The 18783-nt window shown below is 36.4% G+C and overlaps 1 protein-coding gene and 1 pseudogene across 1 annotated transcript in view; both read right to left on the bottom strand.

Moving 5' to 3' along the window:
• ZNF385D (zinc finger protein 385D) overlaps positions 1-18783 on the bottom strand; it is a 345593-nt gene that overhangs the window by 43196 nt on the left and 283614 nt on the right.
• Positions 12343-18783, bottom strand: part of LOC110197310 (ELMO domain-containing protein 2-like) — a 33150-nt pseudogene continuing 26709 nt past the window's right edge.

Below are 18783 nucleotides of genomic sequence, written 5' to 3'. Positions count from 1 at the left end.
TCTTCACTGGGAATATTTTACAGAATTGAGATCATAGGTCCATACCATCCTCTCCCCAAAGGAAAAAAAATGTATACATATGTTTATCCAGCCAACCTTGTCCATCTGAAAGTACCTTACAGAAATTTCAAGCATAATAATTAATATAGAATAAAATGGCCATTCCCTTCCTTTCAGCAAAGTAGTGACCAGAATAACTAAATTGTTCTAGGCCAAGATTCTGAGTCTTTTCATAGAATAACAGAATCTGAAAGTTGGAAGAGGCCTCAGAAGCCATTAGATTCAAGATGTAAAGAAAAATCACATTTATTCCATCCCCAATAAATGGTCCTAGACTTTGTTGGAAGAATTCCATTGAAAGGGAACTTAACCGATTTCTGAGGCAGGAAATTCTAGTGCTGGACAGCTCTAATTGTGAGAAAGTTTCTTACAATTATTCCGCCTCCCTTAAATTGAGTTCAAATTTGTCTCTGAAATTTCTATGGAATATTTTTAGTTTTGAAGAAAAACAAAATAAAGCAAAACTGTATCCTACATGACAGCTTATGTGGTACTCCAGCCACTCCAGTGGTTTTCTTATCTATTTTTAAATCTTTTTTAAAAAGTTTTATTGACTGCCCCTTTAAAAAAAAAATATGATACTTCCACTTTCCAACAGCTCTCTTCCCAGTAAAATAAGAATATCATCCCTTGTAACAAATCAGTGCAAACTAAACAAGTAAATACATTATCTGCATCTGAAAATATATGGCTCAGTCTACATTTCGAGACCTCTACCTCATCCCCAAAAAGTGGGAGAGATTCTGCCATCAGTCATCTAAAATCCTGAGTAGATGTTGCACCAATTAGAATTATGAAGCATTTCCACATTGCTTTCCTTAACATTACTGTGGTCATCAAATAAATTGTTCTCCTGAATCTGCTTACTTTGCTTCAAATCAGCTTATAAAACTGCCCAAGTTTCTCTGAATTTTTCATATACATAATTTCTTAAAAATGCAAAATTCTACTACACTATCATACCACATTTTATTCCTCAATCAACGTGCACCCCTTTTGGCTTGACAAAAATGGCCTCTCCGTGCCACCTCTCTCTCTCTCTTTCTGTATGTTCTTTCTGCTTCTCTCCTATTTTTTCAAACTGATAGTCTAACATTCATACTTATTTCTAGTCACTTTCATCTTATTCAGCTTCAGTTCAACATTCCAGCTTGTCAAGAGCTTTAGGGATCCTGACTACCCCTCAACATGTATCTCCCAGATTTGGAATGTAATTGGGATACAGAAGATGGTGCTATTGCCTGACAACTGATTCTTTTCTTTCTGGAAAGGGCTGGGGGGGGAAATGCACATCTCCATTTCTTATACTGGAACAAACTTTTGCTCTTGCAACTTGCAGGAAGTCAGTAGTGGGGGTGAAGGGAGGGTGTGACTTCATTAATCACTGTACAAAACCATGACAAATGGCCTGCCTGTCAAAGGCTGCTTCTTTCTCTGGATTCTGGTTTGCAAATGCAAACCTATTTGATAGGGGTTCCTAACTAGGAAAAGTCCATGAACCTGGATGGGATATATTTTTACTTTCACTAACCTTGAAATGAAATTTAACATTTATTCTGATTATAAATGTGAGTAACAAGCCACACCACCACACAACCAGAGGTGGCCCATGTTACCAAAATACTCAAGAATTCTTATCATGCAATTATGGAAAATTGCAAAGTATAATGTCAGGCTCCTGAAATTCTGCTCGTGATATTGCATCATACTTTGGGTCTTCACGAGCATTGACCCCAATCACTAGAATCAGCAACAACTATTAAGTCATCTGTCCAGTCGACTCAAGGCCACCAATTTACTCCAAGGACAAAATCTATCCTTTTTTGCTTATGTATCTTTGGCTTCTTCCACAAGAATTCCCTGGGAAAACATAGGTGAACCGCAGTTTTACCCACAGATGATGTTTTAGTAATTTTTACCGCTTTTCTAGTCCATGCTGGAGGAAAATATAATGGAAATACCTTTTTTGCATGTGTTATTCTGTACCTTGCATGAACCATTGATTCCCGATGGAAGCAGATTGCTTTTTGTTTCTGATATTTGAGTAAAAGTTAAGTGCCCAAGTCTAATGCCTGATGTGTTTGACTGTTTCAAAGAGAACAGATCGCATGCGACAAATATAATGTGCAGAAAGCCAGACAGCCATTTACTAAGAGTATATATTAACCATTTGGCTCGGCACGGGCCAAGTGATTTGAAGCTTGTCCATACTCAACAACATTTGCCTAACTCTGGAACACTAATGCAGATGATGGAGATGGAGAATTTCATTGCTACTTAGAACATGACATTTTGCAACAACTAAAATTCAGCTTAATTTGTTGCATAAAATTATGTGCTAGAACTATTAATAAGTAAGCCTATGGTGAGCATCCACATTTATTAATTCATCTCATGAACACTTACATAGCAAAAGAAAGCCATGCTGCACATCATGTCCTGCTCCTTTCAATATTATAAGGGAAGGAGGTATAATGATCTTGTTTAAAAAATAACTATTTTTAAACTCCATAATCCTCTGTTTAAAATGGATCTCCCATCGATACAGCACAGAAATCATTCCTGTAATACATGAACTATACTAATCACATTTGCTACATTTAAAATTGATCTCTCAAAGACTAATCTTTGTAAATACCCAGTAGATGGTTAAATTGACTACCTTATTTTGGATTGATGGTTAAATTCAAGGAACAGAAAGTAGACCAGGAATTTGAGGAGGAGGAGAAGGGTAAATGAAAAAGTGAAAAAAAAAATCTAACAATTCTCCTCTGAAAATAATCTTGTGTTTTCACTTATATAGGTGTACACCATTCTGATTTGACTCCTTTTAGAGTTAAAATTTGTTTTTGAAATTAACTTTGAAACAGAATATTTCAAGAGCATATTCTTGGCTTAGGCATTTCACATTAAAAATTCAAATTATTCATGTAGGGCCAAATGTTAAATAGGATCCTAATTGCCTCCAAATTTGCACAGCAACTAATTGGGCCTCACGCCAGTTGAGAACAAAATATCAACCGTGAGCAGTACATTTCCAGTACTCATTTGACAGGAGTTTGCTAATCTTCTGACAGGTGTGCATGCTCCATATCCACAAATTCCTGTTTTCTACCTGCTTGTCATCTCTGTGAAAAATACAATACACATATAACAACAGGCAAAAGTATGTTGTTTTAATTTTTTCATAAAGTTTGGCTCAAATGCATTTTTAGATTTGTTTCATTGTATTTCATCAGGGGCAGCAACGATAGCACAATTCATTAGCAGCTAGTTGGGAGCTGCCCAAAAGGGCTAATCCAGCCTCAGTTTACCTTTGCAGAATCTTTTGGCACAACTCTCCTTCGTGCATTCTTCATTCCAATAAAACAAGAGTTCCTGATTTTCTTTGAACTTTTCATTTTCTGCTCCATTTCTGTGCCATCACTCAGGATGTCTGGAATTCCTAAAATGTTCTCCCCCTCCCCACCACCGCGTCTTAAAATCCTTAGCTTCTTTCAAGACTGATCTCAGGTGCTAGAGCCTGTAGGAAGATCTATTCCCCCTAATAACTGCAATAAATCAACAAACATTTATTAAGAACCGACCTATGTGCCCAGCACCGTGCTCTCTCCCCCTCTTTAGGTTGCCCTGTGTAAATATCAAACTTTTCTGTGTAAATATCAAATACCCCATAAAATTCTACCTCACTATTTAATTTGTTCCTAGGACATACATTCTTTGAGGGAAAAGATTAGATTTAATTTTCTCTTTGTACCCTGAGCACTTTGCACAAATGCCTTTGGAATAACAAAATGGCTTTTGTTTATTTATATGTTTATAAAGATGTTTCAAGTGTGTGCAAAGTATTGGGTATGAACTATCAATTGGTTAGGGGTAGCTAGGTGGCAAAGTAGATACAGCACAGAGGCTGGAGTCAGAAAGACCCGAGTTCAAATTTGACCTCAGAGACTTATTATATGTGTGAACCTGGGCAAGTCATTTAACCCTGTTTCATTTAGTTTCCTCTTCTGTAAAACAAGCTGGAGAAGGAAATAAAAACCACTTCAATATCTTTGCCAAGAAAACCCCAAGTGGGGTCACGAAGAGTCAGACACAAGTGAAAATGACTGAACGTCATTCATACATTTTCATTATGTGACAGCATTAGTCATGCAAAAATACCAACACTAGGCTTACAGAACATATCTAACCCTTATCAGACAAAACTAGAGTTAGTTGTTTTCTTACATTTAATTAGTTCTCTGTCAGATGAATTCTGATACACTTTTTTTTTCACTGCACTTTCTGTGGTTTTTAAGGATGGATATTACTCCAAAATACTCCACAATATCAAAGGTTATTACTCCAAGGAAAAATGGAAAGATTGCAGTTAGTGCTTACAGAGCACACTTCACTGACTATTAGAGATAGGTTTTTGGTGCGGAGAAGTCAAGTGTTTCAAGGATCACTCAAGCCAACAATGAAATAGGATCAGTAGCAATAAAGTGGAAAGGGATTTGTGGTTGACAATGAAAAATGACACCAAGACGTGGACAATGATTTATGTGAAACAGCCAAATTGATCTCTAGGAGAACAGCAACAGTCTTCACAGAAACCTGGCAGCTGGAGCTTTCGTTATTGATTCTTCTAGAGTGTGATAGAGAGGCTCCTTGAACAAGGAGAAGATGTAAAATAACAGCTGCAAATCGTTCCTCTGAAAACTTTGTTTTCACTTGCACTTTGAAGTATACGAAGATTATATCATGATTGTATAAAAGGTGAATAGAATTACACTTTCTCTGGCTTTCTCCCATGCCTAGTACGCTTTCCCTCCTCATGTTATATGCCCCTTCCTGTTCTAAATCTATCATCCTAGGAATTTAACACTATCTGCACGAGATAACTTTACTCAGGGCCTCAAAGGATACCATGATATTACGGCCTCCTACAAACTAGGAATTTTTTTTTAATTTTTTTTATTGAAGAATTGCTCTGGTCTCCTCCTTTTGTTTAAGGACCAGCTATATTCATCTTTTTCTGCCTTATGTGTCATCTAAATGGCACTATGAATAGAGTGCTGGGCCTGGAGTCAGGAAGACCTGGGGTAAAATCCAGCCCCAGATACTTCCTAGGTATGAGACACCCCGGGAAAGTCACTTCACATCTGTTTGCCTCAGTTTCCTCAACTGCAAAATAGACATAAGGATAGCAACAATCTCCCAGAATTGTTATGGGGATCAAATAAGATAATATTTGTAAAGTGCTTGACAAAGTACCTGCCTCATAACAGTTGACATATAAATGCTTATTCTCCTTCCCTTCCCCCTTCATAGTTTTCCCAGGCCAGATAATAGCAGTTTTTACCTTTTTCTCTTTCGGAGTAAGTAGACTAAGTCTGGCCCAATTGAAAGAGCTCAAGAGATCAAGTGAAAAATTCAAAGAAATGATGCCCCTAGGGGAATTCTACTTATGTGGGGTACATGGAAAGTAGAAAGTAGAATGGGATAAAATAGAGAAAATGGGTAATTGTAGTAGTAGTAGTAGTAGTAGTAGTAGTAGTAGCAGCAGCAGCAGCAGCAGCAGCAGCCATAGTAGTAAGCAGTAGTAGTAACCCATATTTAAGGTCCACAAAATGCTTTCAGTGTATCAACAAAAATTTATTAAGGGTCTACTACGTTCCAGACACTGTAAACAGCTTCGGGGATACTAGGACAAAACAAATGGAACAGTCTTGCTTCTGCTTATGTTCTTATAGAAGAGATAATGTCACAACAAAGACCAAGAAGTAACATTTTCAAAGTGCATTAAGTTTTATTTGTTCCATCTAATTTGATCCTCATAACAATGCTGTAAGACAAAAACTATGCCTATTTTACAGAAGAGAAAACTGAGGTCCTGAAGCTAACTGATTTGCTTAGAATTATGCAGCTGGTGAGTGTCTGAGGCAGATTTCAAAGCTAATTCTCTCTTGACTTGACTGCAATGTGACACCCGATGACACAGCCCTAAGTTGATTCTGATTGACTATAAATGTTTTTCTCTGATTAGTTTCTACCAAAATCTTAAGAAGACAAACAGAAGATTATGGAGTTGGATAGGACCTCAGCAACTGAGTTGCAGAGAAATAGAACATATTTATCACGAAAGGCAAAATGATGAGCAAAACAAATCAGGAAGATTGGGTTGTACAAGGAGGAGACGTCTATATTTACCAGTGATGGCATAAAAAAACAACATTAAGAGACACATGAATAATGTGATAGGGAGGGAAACAGAAATATGGCACCTACTTTTTTTATTAATTATCTCAAATCTCAAGTTTCAGGTGAATTAATTCCCAGAACACAGAAAGAATGTATAAAAGTAGAAATGAAACCACCATCGAGAATCTTTGAGGAATCGTTGTAAATAGGTAAAGTACCAGAACACCAAAGACGGGGAATCGTGGGGGGAATGTACCAGTTTTCAAAAAGTGAGAAATGGTGGATTTGGGAAACAATAGATTGATGACTTTTATGTTGATACTCATAAAAATCTAGAATGATTATCATACAGATGCCAGACATTGAGCAAAGGAGGTCACACTCACTTTGAATTAACTTGGATTCATTAGGAATAAGTCATAGCAAATTAATCTTATTCCTTCTTCAGGGTTAAAAGTATAACAAGGAGAATGTTGCAGAAATAACGTATCTTGGTTATAACAACAAAGAGTCTCCTAGCAATGAGCCAGTGGATAAGAGTAAATAGCAATGAGCGTCATTTGTAGGTTTTACATTAGTAGCAAGGTATGTTGCACAATTTATATTTTACTCTATTGTTTATCAGACATAATTGGGGTAAATCATTTCACAGTTAACTAGATTCATGTCCAGTGGGAAAAAAAGTATAGCCAAAGAATATTGACTAATGAATCAATGGAGGGAGCAGTCTATATGGTCCTAGCCCATTCAACATTTTTAATCATTGACTTAAAGACCTGTAAATTAAACTTATCAAATATGTTAGCTAATTATGTTGGATGACAGAAATATCATTTAATATAACATCCGCAAGTAAAAACAAAACCAAAAAGTAGTTGTACCAAGACTAACCTTAATGATAATCCATTTAAAATCCAAATTCAGGCTCACAAATTCAATTGCACACACAAAGAATTAGAGAGAACCGGCTTAATGTGAATTCATTTGGAAAAATGGTCTGCTGATAGGGGCTGTGACTTGGTTACCAATAGTGTTTATGTGATCAGAGGCTTCATGAAATGATTTACAGTTTCTAGGAAAGAGGAGCTAATTATCCCACTATAATCTGCACGGGTCAGACCACATTTGGACTACTTCCTGTGCAATTCTAATGCCATATTTTGCAAGGGTAATGACATCATCAGCTTATCTGGAGAAAAGAGAATTAGTGAAAGTTTTGTAAACCATGTTATTGCAGGAACAGCTGAAGTAAATGGAGGTGGTTAGCTAAAAGGAAAGAAGACTGAAAAGATAAGACAGTGGTCTTCAATAATCTAAAGGATCATCATGCAGAAGAAGAATTACAAGTATTACTACTGAAGATAAACATAAGATCTATGGAAGAAGGTGAAAGGAGAAATTTTTTATTAAATATAAGAAAAAACTTCCCTAGATTTAGGGCTGCTGAAAGATGGAATGGATTGTCTATAAAAGGAGCAAGTTCTTCATCCATAGAAGTATCAAGGAAGTAGCAGGTTGTCACAGCAATAATTTATGAATTGAATAGGACCCTGATTTAGTGATCTTTTCATATCCTTTCCAATCCAGAGATTTTTTTATTTGTGTGTATAAATGACAAAGCACATGTAATATGAGTGCCTGAGGGTGGCATGATTTTATTATATTAATTTTAGTATATAATAAAACATGCCCTATGATAGTAAATAAAAATAAACCTCAATCTGAAAATGAATATATCTGCTTAAGGCTCACCCAACTGTGAATCTCTGAACCTGGTGTCTTATTTTAATTTCTACTGTATAAGTAATTCTAGACTATTACACTTTAAAAAAAAAGTGAAGCAAAGGAGAAGAATAAAACATGAAACCTTGGTGTCCAAGACATTAGACACAATATAATGCATGCAGAGAACAGGAATGAACCTTGCAGCTATATCCTTTTGGAGAGGTCACCCCCCCCCTTTTTTTATTCCATCATATGCTGTGAGAAGAAGAGGTGAAAGTGTTAATATCACCAGGGTCAACTATGAGTGGTCAGGGACTCAAAGAACCCATCAGTCTGGAGTATGTGTGGGAAGGAGTGTCAGCTAATGCAGGTGTTCTAGATGATGCTCATGCAAACAATCTATGGGCCTGCTTCTCCTTCCTCTGGTCAAATTGAACTACCCACTTCCTTCATAGCTTGTTTAAAAAACACAAGCAAAATTTGATGGCATTTAAATTGACTGTAAACTAGGATGCAAAATGGATAATTTTGATTGCATGAAATTAAAAAGCTTTGGCACAAATAAAACAAATATGACCAAAATTAAAAGAAAAACAGAAAACTGAGGAATATGTAGTGTTTCTCGAATAAAGGCCTTATTTCTTAAGTATATAGGGAACTCAGCTAAATTTATAGAAAAAAAAAATAAGAACCATTCCGCAGTCTAAATGGTCAAAGGATATGAATAGGCACTTTTTTCACAAGAAATCAAAGCTCTCAATAGTCCCGTGAAAAAATGCTCAAAATCACTACTGATTAGGGAAATCCAAATTTAGCAACTCTGAGATAGCTTCTCACAACTATCAGATTGGCATGACAAAAAAAATAAAGGAAAAAGACAAATGCTAGAAGGGATGTGGGGGGGAAAATGGGATACTAATACACTGTTGGTGGAGTCATGAACTAGTTTGACCATTCTGAAGAATAATTAATAACTATATCCACAAGGCTATAAAGCTGTGCACACCCTTTGACCCAACAAAACCGCTACTATTCCATACCCCAAAGAGATCAAAGAAAAGGGGAAAGGACCCATTTGTACAAAATATTTATTGTTATTGTTGTTTTGTTGATTAGTTGTGTCTGGCTCTTCATGACCTCATTTGGGGCTTTCTTGGCAATGATACTAGAGTGGTTTGCTGTTTCCTTCTCCAATTCATTTTACAGATGAGGAAAATGAGGCAAACTGGGTTAAGTGACTTACCCAGGATTACACAGTTAGTATTTGTCTGAGGCCATATTTGAATTCAGGCCCTCCTGAATCCAGGGCCAGCACTCTAACCACTGTGCCACCTAGTTGCCCAAATATTTATGGTAGTTCTTTATGTGGTAGCAAATAATTAGAAATCAAAGGGATGCTCATCAATTGGGGAATGGCTGAACGAGTTGTATAATGATTGTGATGGAATATTATTGTTCTATGAGAAATGATGAGTGGTTTCAGAAAAACCTGATAAGACTTAAATGAATTCATGCAAAGTGAAGTGAACAGAACTAGGAAAATATTGTACACAGCAACAGTAATATTGCAAGGATGATTAACTGTGAAAGACTTAGCTACTCTGATCAAGACAATGACCCTAAGACAATTCCCATGATGAAGAATGTTATCTACTTCCAGAGAGACAATTGATGAACTCTGAATGCAGATTGAAGCAAATTTAAATATACATGTGTGTATTTTTTCTTTGTTTTCTTTTTCAATATGGCTAACATGGATATATATCTTGTATGAGTTTACAAGCATAATCAATATCAAATTGCTTGCCTTCTCAAAGAAGGGGGAAGGACAGGAAGGGAGAGAATTTGAAATTTATTTAAAAATATTGTTGATTTTTTACATGTAATTGGGAAATATTTAACAAAATTTAAAAAAATTTAAAAAATAAATTGACTGTAAGCAGTTATGAAAGAATCATGTGATATACAGCCAATCTTTTGGTTCCAGGAAACTCTGCCTATGTTTATTAAAGAGCAATAGTAGGAACTTCAAATTGTATTATATTGTATTCTTAATTTGGGATCACAGGAGTAATTAAAAAGGAAAAAAAACCTTCAGATTGTTAAGAAACTATTATATTAAGAGGGTTTACTTGAAACTCTTATGGTCTATTGCTCAAAGCTCAGGATTGTGTAAAATCCAAAAAAAAAACCTTTTTTTTTTTAATATTGTGAGTATTCTCCATTTTGTGAGTCAGGCCTTGCTTTGCTGTAATTCATATGATTATGTGGAAACAGAGATGTTGAAATGATTCTGGGAAATGAGGTAACAGGTGCTAACCTCACAATGTTCCATACATATTATGATGTATTTTAATAGTCACAAAATGTACTAGGATATTCTACTAATAATCAAAGATTTGTAAATCTCTGGCCAATCAGAAAGAGAGAACACCAACGTTTCTCAAGATTGTGTAGGTTGACTGGTTCCTCATTGCTGAATATAAAAAAGTTTTTTTTTTTTTTGTAAACTGGCAAATGATGACCTTGTGCCTACTGAAGGGCCTTGGACCTGATTTATTATCAATCGCATGTCCTAGTAATAAATCCATATGCTTAGATTTAATCATCTCAGTCTTTATCAATTTCACTGGTGACAGTTGGGGAGCCAGTCAGGAGGCTGAGAGAGAAACCCTAGCCCCTTAGACAGTTTCTTAGAAGAACTCCTGAGCATGAAGTAAGTGACTTTTCCATGGAGACTTCTCCAAAGGTTGGACTCCCCTTTGACTTTGATACCAATTTTCTGAGCTAAGGCATGGTTTCACATTGGATAAAGCTAAGGGAAGGTGCTTAAAAGAATAACCCACAGGAAGAAGAATACATAGGGGAACCCCTCCTATAGGAAGGAGAATCTAACATTTATGTATGTAGGGGAATCCTTTGTACAGGTATGGATCCTTCAATTGGAAAAGGATGGGGTCTGGTAGTAACACACAGGGGGAAAAATCCCTTTAGAGAAATTCCTCATGTCATATAATTAGGTAAAACTCCCAGTTTAACCAGAAAGGACAAAAAACAAAACAGTGCTATATACTTGTATGAAATTTGGTCTAAAATTGTAAGAGATTAAGCTGATAAATTATTCTGGGCTAAATTTGTCACATTTGATCCTTTTCTGTTAAAAAAAAATGAGATTGGCCATTGAATAGCTTCATCCCTACCAAATAGAATACTGATTTGCTGGGATCCCTGTCTAAAAGATCATGCCTTCTGCTTCTTAAAGGGCCCACTACTATTTGTTAAATTAAAGGTTTTGAGACTCTGTGTGTGTGTGTGTGTGTGTGTGTGTGTGTGTGTGTGTGTGTGTGTGTGTGGACACTGAGTTTTTGATTAAACTTTCAGAGAGATGGGAAGGAAACACTTTGCCAGAAAGTACATCTATGTGTCTATCTTATAATATTGTTTATGTTTTGATAAATGCTGCTAACTTTTTCCTGTGATGAGTCAAAGGGAAAAAAGAACATCTTTGTTCTGAAGAACTTTCAAAGCCTTCAAAAAGGAAAGTATCTCTCTGCCTTTCTAACTGAGCAAGTTGGAAGGGCAGACAAAGACACAAATAAGAAGGAAGGGAATCTTTGTTCCTAATCTGCAGGAATTTGTGGTATTATAAACTAATTAGAAACTAAGTTTGTGATTAAAATTTAATTTCTCTACTGTGAATTTCCAAATTGTGGTTTAAATGTTTTTAAGAAAAGGGGAACTGAAGCTAGTTTGAAAGTAGTATCAGTGAGCAAATGAGCCCATTTCCTCCATTCAAATTGATATAGATTATTTAGCTCAAACGGTCATATAAAACCATACAGTCTTAGTTGTTGTTGTTGTTGTGTGGTAGTTTCAGTCCTGTCTGACTCTTCATGACCCCATTTGACCATTTATTGCTAGATACTGGAGTGGTTTGACATGTCCTAAACCAACTCATTTTACAGATGAGGAAATTGAGGCAAACAGGGTTAAGTAACTTGATCAGGCACATACAGCTGGTAGGTAAGTGTCTGGGGTCAGAATTGAACTCATGAAGATGAATCTTCCTGACTTCAGGTCCAGTACTTTGTCCACAATGCCACATAGCTACCCTGTGCCACCTAGCCTTTTATTTAAAAAAAAAAAAGGATTATTGGAATTTTTTGTAAGAAATTATGTATACATGGTTACATTGTTAAAATTTCAAGTAAAATTGATCAGAGAAATTCCATAATAATACAGTAAACAAGCAGAGAATACACTGGGCAGTTCATATCTTTAAGGTACTACTGTGCTTTGTAATCCAACAGAAATCTATTAATATTAATGTGAAACTTTATACTAGTTGAAATACATAATGCTTTCTTTAAATCAAAATTTGTCAGACTGGCAAAAAAGATAGCAATAAAATTGATGAAAGTCTTCCATTGTTGAACTACTAGCAACAGTTATAGAAATAAAAGTTCAAAGAGCTACTTTTCAGTAATCTAAAAGTCATTTGTTAGATCGAGCCCAACTATAGCATAGGAATATCCCAAAGTTGAATGATTTGAATGACTTAGAATCTGATAAGCTTCATTGGTGTATTTTTTGTTTGTTTTTGGTGAGGCAATTTGGGTTAACTGACTTGCCCAGAGTTATACAACCAGTGGGTGTTATGTGTCTGAGACAGATTTGAACTCAGGTCCTCCTGACTCCAAGGGCCAGTGCCATCTAGCTGCCCCTGTAATTTTCACTAAAATACAAAAAATTGACTAATCTCAGGAAAGCTCATGCCTCTGAAATCTGTTTTGGGATCATCACCCTGAAAACCAATGTCAGACTACTGCTTGGTGATTCCAGACTTCAATTTTCCCTTAGGCATCAGCAGACTCCAAAGCTTCATTGGTAGCTCCTCATGATGGTGGTTATAAGAACCATAAGGACTTTTTTTTTCATAGTTCCTACACCCAGAGTTGCTTATAGCCAAATATCTATAATAAGCATCTTTTCATGAATATTTTAAACTTTCTGTCCTGTTTGGTGTTAATACGATTTTCCTTTATTGTATTTTGTACACGTTCTTCTACTTCACTGTAATTGACAAATGTGGCATTTTGTGAAATCTGATTCTTTCAAAGCTCTAAAATATTTTCTGTCGTGTGTTTTTTTTTCTCCATCTACAAGCCCCTTAGAGATGCACTGTAATTCACATTTTCTGGTGACTGTTAGAGAGATTCACTTCAAAATTTAAAAAAAAAAATCTATACAGGTACTAACACATGGAAATGAGCACTTTATTGTTCGTTATGTGGTCTCAGACATTCTTACAACTCCAAAAGATGTTTCTTTGCTACAATCAATCAATACTGTTGCTCCTATGTTAATCACTAAGTGAGAGTGTAACAGTTCTCCACAAAATTCAACAGGTTATAATGGAAACCCTAAAGAAGATAGCTCATATATATGGAATGGGCTCTTCTCCAGGGAAACCAGATTCCTAATAATCTAATGATGGTTCAAAGCACTGATTGTGCTATGTTGCAGAATTGGCATTGGATAAGTGATCCATAGGGAACAAGTTTCCCAAGGATCAAAGGGGGAAACTTTGAATTTCAAAAATTTTCTACAAGTGGCTAGAGCACCGGTCCTAGAATCAAGAAGACCTCAGACCAAACACTTGACATTTACTAGCTGTGTAACTCTGGGCAAGTCACTTAATCTCACTTTCCTTAAAAAAAAATATTGCGTTTTCATTCTTTCCATATTATGATTATCATTTATTTTTTGAGCTAGGCCTTTCTTTGCTGTAAATCATATGATTATGGGGAAACTGAGATGTTGATATTCTAGGAAATGGGGTGGCAGGTGCTGACCACAAAATTTTCTGTACATCTTGTACATTTTTTAATAACCACAGAAAGTGCCAGGAAACTCTTGTAATAACCACAAGATCTTTAAATCTCTGGATAATCAGAAAGAGTGAACACCATGTTACTCAGGATTGTTTAAGTTGATTGGCGCCTCATTATTTACTATAAGAAAATATTGTTTACTGTCAAATGGTGTCTCCATTCCTGCTGAGGTGCCTTGGACCTTATTTGTTATGCAACTGTGTGCCTCACTAATACACTGATATGATCAGATTTAATTGTCTTAGACTTTATTAATTTCACTAACAATAATTTAGAAGCAATTGGAGATACTGTTTGAAGGGTTAATATAGCAAATAACTCTTCTGTGATTGAATAAAATTATTTTTTCTCTATAAATCTTTTGAGTCCCACCAATCAATAGAATCAAAGATGAATTTATTAGGCACCAAATTTGTTTCTTCCGTATCCCTCACCTAGATGATAGCAGTAGTCTAACTGGTCTCCCTACCTCAGGTCTCTCCCCACTCCAATCCATCAACTCTACAACCAACAAAGAAACTTTCATAAAGCACAAGTCTGAACATATCACCTTCCCCACCCCAACCCCAGCTCAACCAATTTATAGAATCACATATAAGGTCCTCTATTAACTTGTGATCCAACCCCTTTTTCCTTGGTGGATTTCTTTTATTTTCCTCCATTTTGTCCAGCCATACTGGCCTGCTTGTTATTTTACACACCCAAACTCCATCTCTAGAGTCCATGGCTTTGCACTGTCTCCCATGTTCTCTCATTTCAGTATTTAGTTTCAGTGCCATCTCCTGCATCAAGCATTTCCTGTTCCCCCAGGCTGCTGATAGGCTGTCTCCTGAAACTATCTTCAGTTCTCTTTGGATGTATTATATGTACTATATACAATATACATGCATATGCATATATATGCATATTCATACATATATTGTGCATATAGCATATATATGTGTTCATATATATAATATATACATATGTGTGTTCATATATAAATAATATATACATATGTGTATATATATATGAACACATATTATATATATTCTTACGGGTAGGGCCTGTTTCAGTTTTGTCTCTGTATTCCCTATCCATAGTAGAGTCAACAAGAATTTCTTAAAATTTACCACTGTGCTAAGCCCTAGAGATACAATGACAAGAGTCAAACAATCCTTGCTGTCAAAAAGTTTATATTCTATTGGAGAAACAACATGTACATATATACAAAACATATACAAAATTAAAACAAGAGTTTTATTTTTGTTTTTAATTTTTTGTTGGGGGAACCAGCAGCTCTGGTATCGGGAAATGCTTCTTAGTTGAGCTACATTTTGAAGGAAATTCAGGCATTCTAAAGGTGGAGGGTGAGGATAGAGTATATTGCATAGAGCACAGAACATAGACATGGAGGACAGCTTGTGCAAAGGCAGACATAAGAAAGAGAGGTCAACATATCGGAAGAACAGCACAAAGACCAGTTTGGTGGAACCAAAGTGTGCACGAAGGGGAGTTATATATACTAAGGTTGGAATCAGATTGTGAAAGACATGAAAGTGAAACAGAGAAGTTTGTGCTTGACCCTAGAAGTAATAGGGAGCCTCTGGAGTTTGTTGAGGAGAGGAGTGGGGGAACAGGTGATCTAAAATGTGCTTTCAAAATGCCCCCTAAAGCTAAAATGGGAATAACCAAAGTTTCCAAGGTAGCCTGCAAAGTTTCCATTTATATTTAGTCACTTAAAATATCACTGAGAGGATGAGTGTTGAAGGGGTGAAGGAAGGGAAAGGTCACCTGTGAGCACTAGAATATCTTGTAGGAATATCCTTGCATCCCACCCCACCCCCCACCCCCCACCCCCCAGGCTTAGGCTCCACAGCTCCTAGAGCCTGAGCAAGAAAGAAAGGCTGAGGAGGTAGAAGGCCTTTGGAGTGTCCTATTAAATGTGAATACCCATGAGGAAGTAATACCTGAAAATGCTTATCAGCAAAAAACTTAATTATCACTAATTTCTTAGCAGAAATAAAACAGGAAGGAAAACCTGGTAAGTGAAAGACAGGAAGGGGAAAGGTAGAAATAAAATTATATGGATTTGGGAGGTAGATGGGAACTCAGAACAAACTTTAGCAACTTTCTAAGTTTCCCAATAATCCCATGGATAGAAAGCCTACAATCTCCCCTCATGCTGCCCCCCCTGGATGCTATGTACAGCTGATTGAGGACTCATTCCTGACCTCATTTTGGTTGCTTTGCCCCGCCCACACCTTGCCCCCTCAGAGAGACCAAGGCCAGAGAGGCTCAAAAAGGAACAGGCCAATAGGATTCAAGTTCATTGTTAACTGTTTAGCTTCTGGAAGTAAGAGAGAGGCTAGGCAAAGCCCTACTTTAGAGTGGTTTCACTTTGACAATTTCCCATATATGTGTCTTCTCTCTCCTTACCAGAAGGAGCCCTTTGGTTTCTGGCTAAGGCACCCATTCCAGGGCTGTCCCATCCTGCGAGTGATCCAAGCTAGTGTAGGGGTTAGGAAAGCAATGCAATGTGTGTCCTAGAATCAAAGATTATGTGCTGAAAGGGACTTCAGAACTCTAGGCCCATTTATGCACTTACAGATGAGGAAACCGAGTCTTAGAGAGTTTAAGTGAGATGCTTCAGGTCACATAGGCAGTTTATAGTGGCGGGGCTAATATTTCAATTCAAGTGCTCTGATTCCAAATCCACAACACTGCTTCTCACCTAGTCCTCGTTAGGAAGTGAGAATGGCCCACATCCTTCTCCCCTTTCCCATGACTGTTGACTTGTTAAGTGAATTTTCCATAAATAGGATGTTGGGCAGTTTCTGGGATATAATTTTAGTAAGTGCTGCCAACTTTTAAATCATTTATTTTATCCTATTGTATTGCCCACGAGGGACCAGAGCTTGGCTTGGATCCCCTCTTTCTTCTCCTGGTGAGAGCCCCTGTAGAGCAAGCTGTCAACAGGGCAGACTGTCAGCCGAAGTAAGATGTGAATGAAATGGATACTTTGGGACTTATCACCCTTACCATGAATCTTGAAGAATCATGTCTCTAAATAATGCCACATTGCAAGACATATCATTCCAGGTGGGACTGGCCTATAGCATGTTGGCTACAACTGTGTTTCGGTCCATGACTTAATTTCTTCACATCATGTTTATGTGTTTATATGTTGCATTTTGGCATTTACCATCTGTGTGACCTTGGGAAAGTCACTTAACCTTCTCTGGGCCTCAGTTTTCTCAATTGTAAAATGAAGAGATTGGATTAGGTGGTTTCTAAGGTCCCTTCCCTCCAGATCCATGGTCATATGGTACTGTAAAGGCTATTAGTAGCTTTGCCAATGATTCATAGGACCCTCATGAAGAAGATGCGAAAAGAATATCTCAGTATCCTTATCTATTTTATTTCAGTCTTTAAAAAATTGATTACATATATATATTGATTATGGGTAAGACTAAAATAAATCAGTGAAGAAATTCTAATTCAGTAGTGATAGATACTATATGATATAAGACAAAGGAAAGCCTTCTGGATTTCATACCAGAAGCCCTGAGTTTAAATCCTAGTTCAACCACTTATCACCTGTGTGTCCTTAGACAAGCCATTTCACTTCTCCAGGACTAAGTGATTCCATCTGGGAAATAAGGGGTAGGAGTGGTATGAATTAGATGAGGTCTAAAATTCCTTCTGATTTTAAATCTGTGATCCATGACAATATGACTTAATAATGAATTAAAATGGGAAATATATATTTATAGGTTTGCTTATTTATTTATTTATTTATTTATTCATTTATTTATTTATTTATTTGTTTGTTTGTTTGTTTATTTATTTATCCCTAACTAAAGAAAACATACACTACAACATCCCCTGGAAGGCAACTATTTAATGACAGCAAATTTCAACCAATAAAAAAATAGGATTTCAAGAAACAAGTTTTACAGACTCCAGGGGACCACTTCCTTTTCATAAATAGAGGCTATATTTTAAAACAGACTAAAGCATAAAATGTTACAAAATGTTTTTAAGATGTATTTTTTTATTCCCACCTCGATACAATCATTACTTTCTTTTAAGTGGTGTTACATTTTTTTTCTTAGCATTAATTACAGAATCAGCTAATCCTAACCAATTATAAAACTGCCTTGACTAAAAGAAGTATTTTTTTAAACTACATTAAAAAAATTACATTTGGACCAAGAAATTCTTGCCCCCATTTCTCTCTTTGCAAACTGCCTCTCAACTTGAGCTACAATGACCAATTCTTTAGATAGGTTCAATTCCAAAAATACATTAAACACACACACACACACACACACACACACACACACACACGCAAAACATACACATCTGTTACAAGCTGAAGTCCAAAGTTAATGTGGGCTGTGTTTTCAGCTTGTAGCCTCCAAGAAAACCAAACCTGTGGCAAAACACCCATAAATATTTTAGCCCAATGGAGCATAAATTGTCCCACAAGAAAAACAGCAACATGAGTCTCACAATAACTTCGCTGCATTTTTTGGACAAATAGATGAGTCCAGAAAACAGATGTGCAACATATTAAAATGTTCCCTGAAATAGAACACAGGAAAATGACATAGTACCTGCTTACAGTTCAATAAATTGTGGTGTCCCTCCTCTTCTCAGTGGGAGTAGAGGAAAGAGGAATTTAAGTCATTTCATTTGGCTGCCCTATGAATAAACTACCTGCCAAAGAGTATGCTACTAAGCAAGATGCCATGAATTTCATTTCTATTAAATACATAATTATCTTCAAAGAAGTTTTTTTCTATGTAAGTTTTCTACATCCTATCTTTTAAAAGAAATTCAACAAAACTACAACCCTCCACATCAAAGAGTTTTATGCTACATTTCCTCTTTCAGCCTGCTTTTATTTGAGTGGACATATTCTCATGCAGGG

The sequence above is a fragment of the Phascolarctos cinereus genome, unplaced genomic scaffold (assembly GCF_003287225.1).
Source record: "Phascolarctos cinereus isolate Bilbo 61053 unplaced genomic scaffold, phaCin_HiC Scaffold_1;HRSCAF=81, whole genome shotgun sequence".
NCBI classification, from domain to species: domain Eukaryota; kingdom Metazoa; phylum Chordata; class Mammalia; order Diprotodontia; family Phascolarctidae; genus Phascolarctos; species Phascolarctos cinereus.
This window is presented reverse-complemented; position numbering and strand designations above follow the sequence as displayed.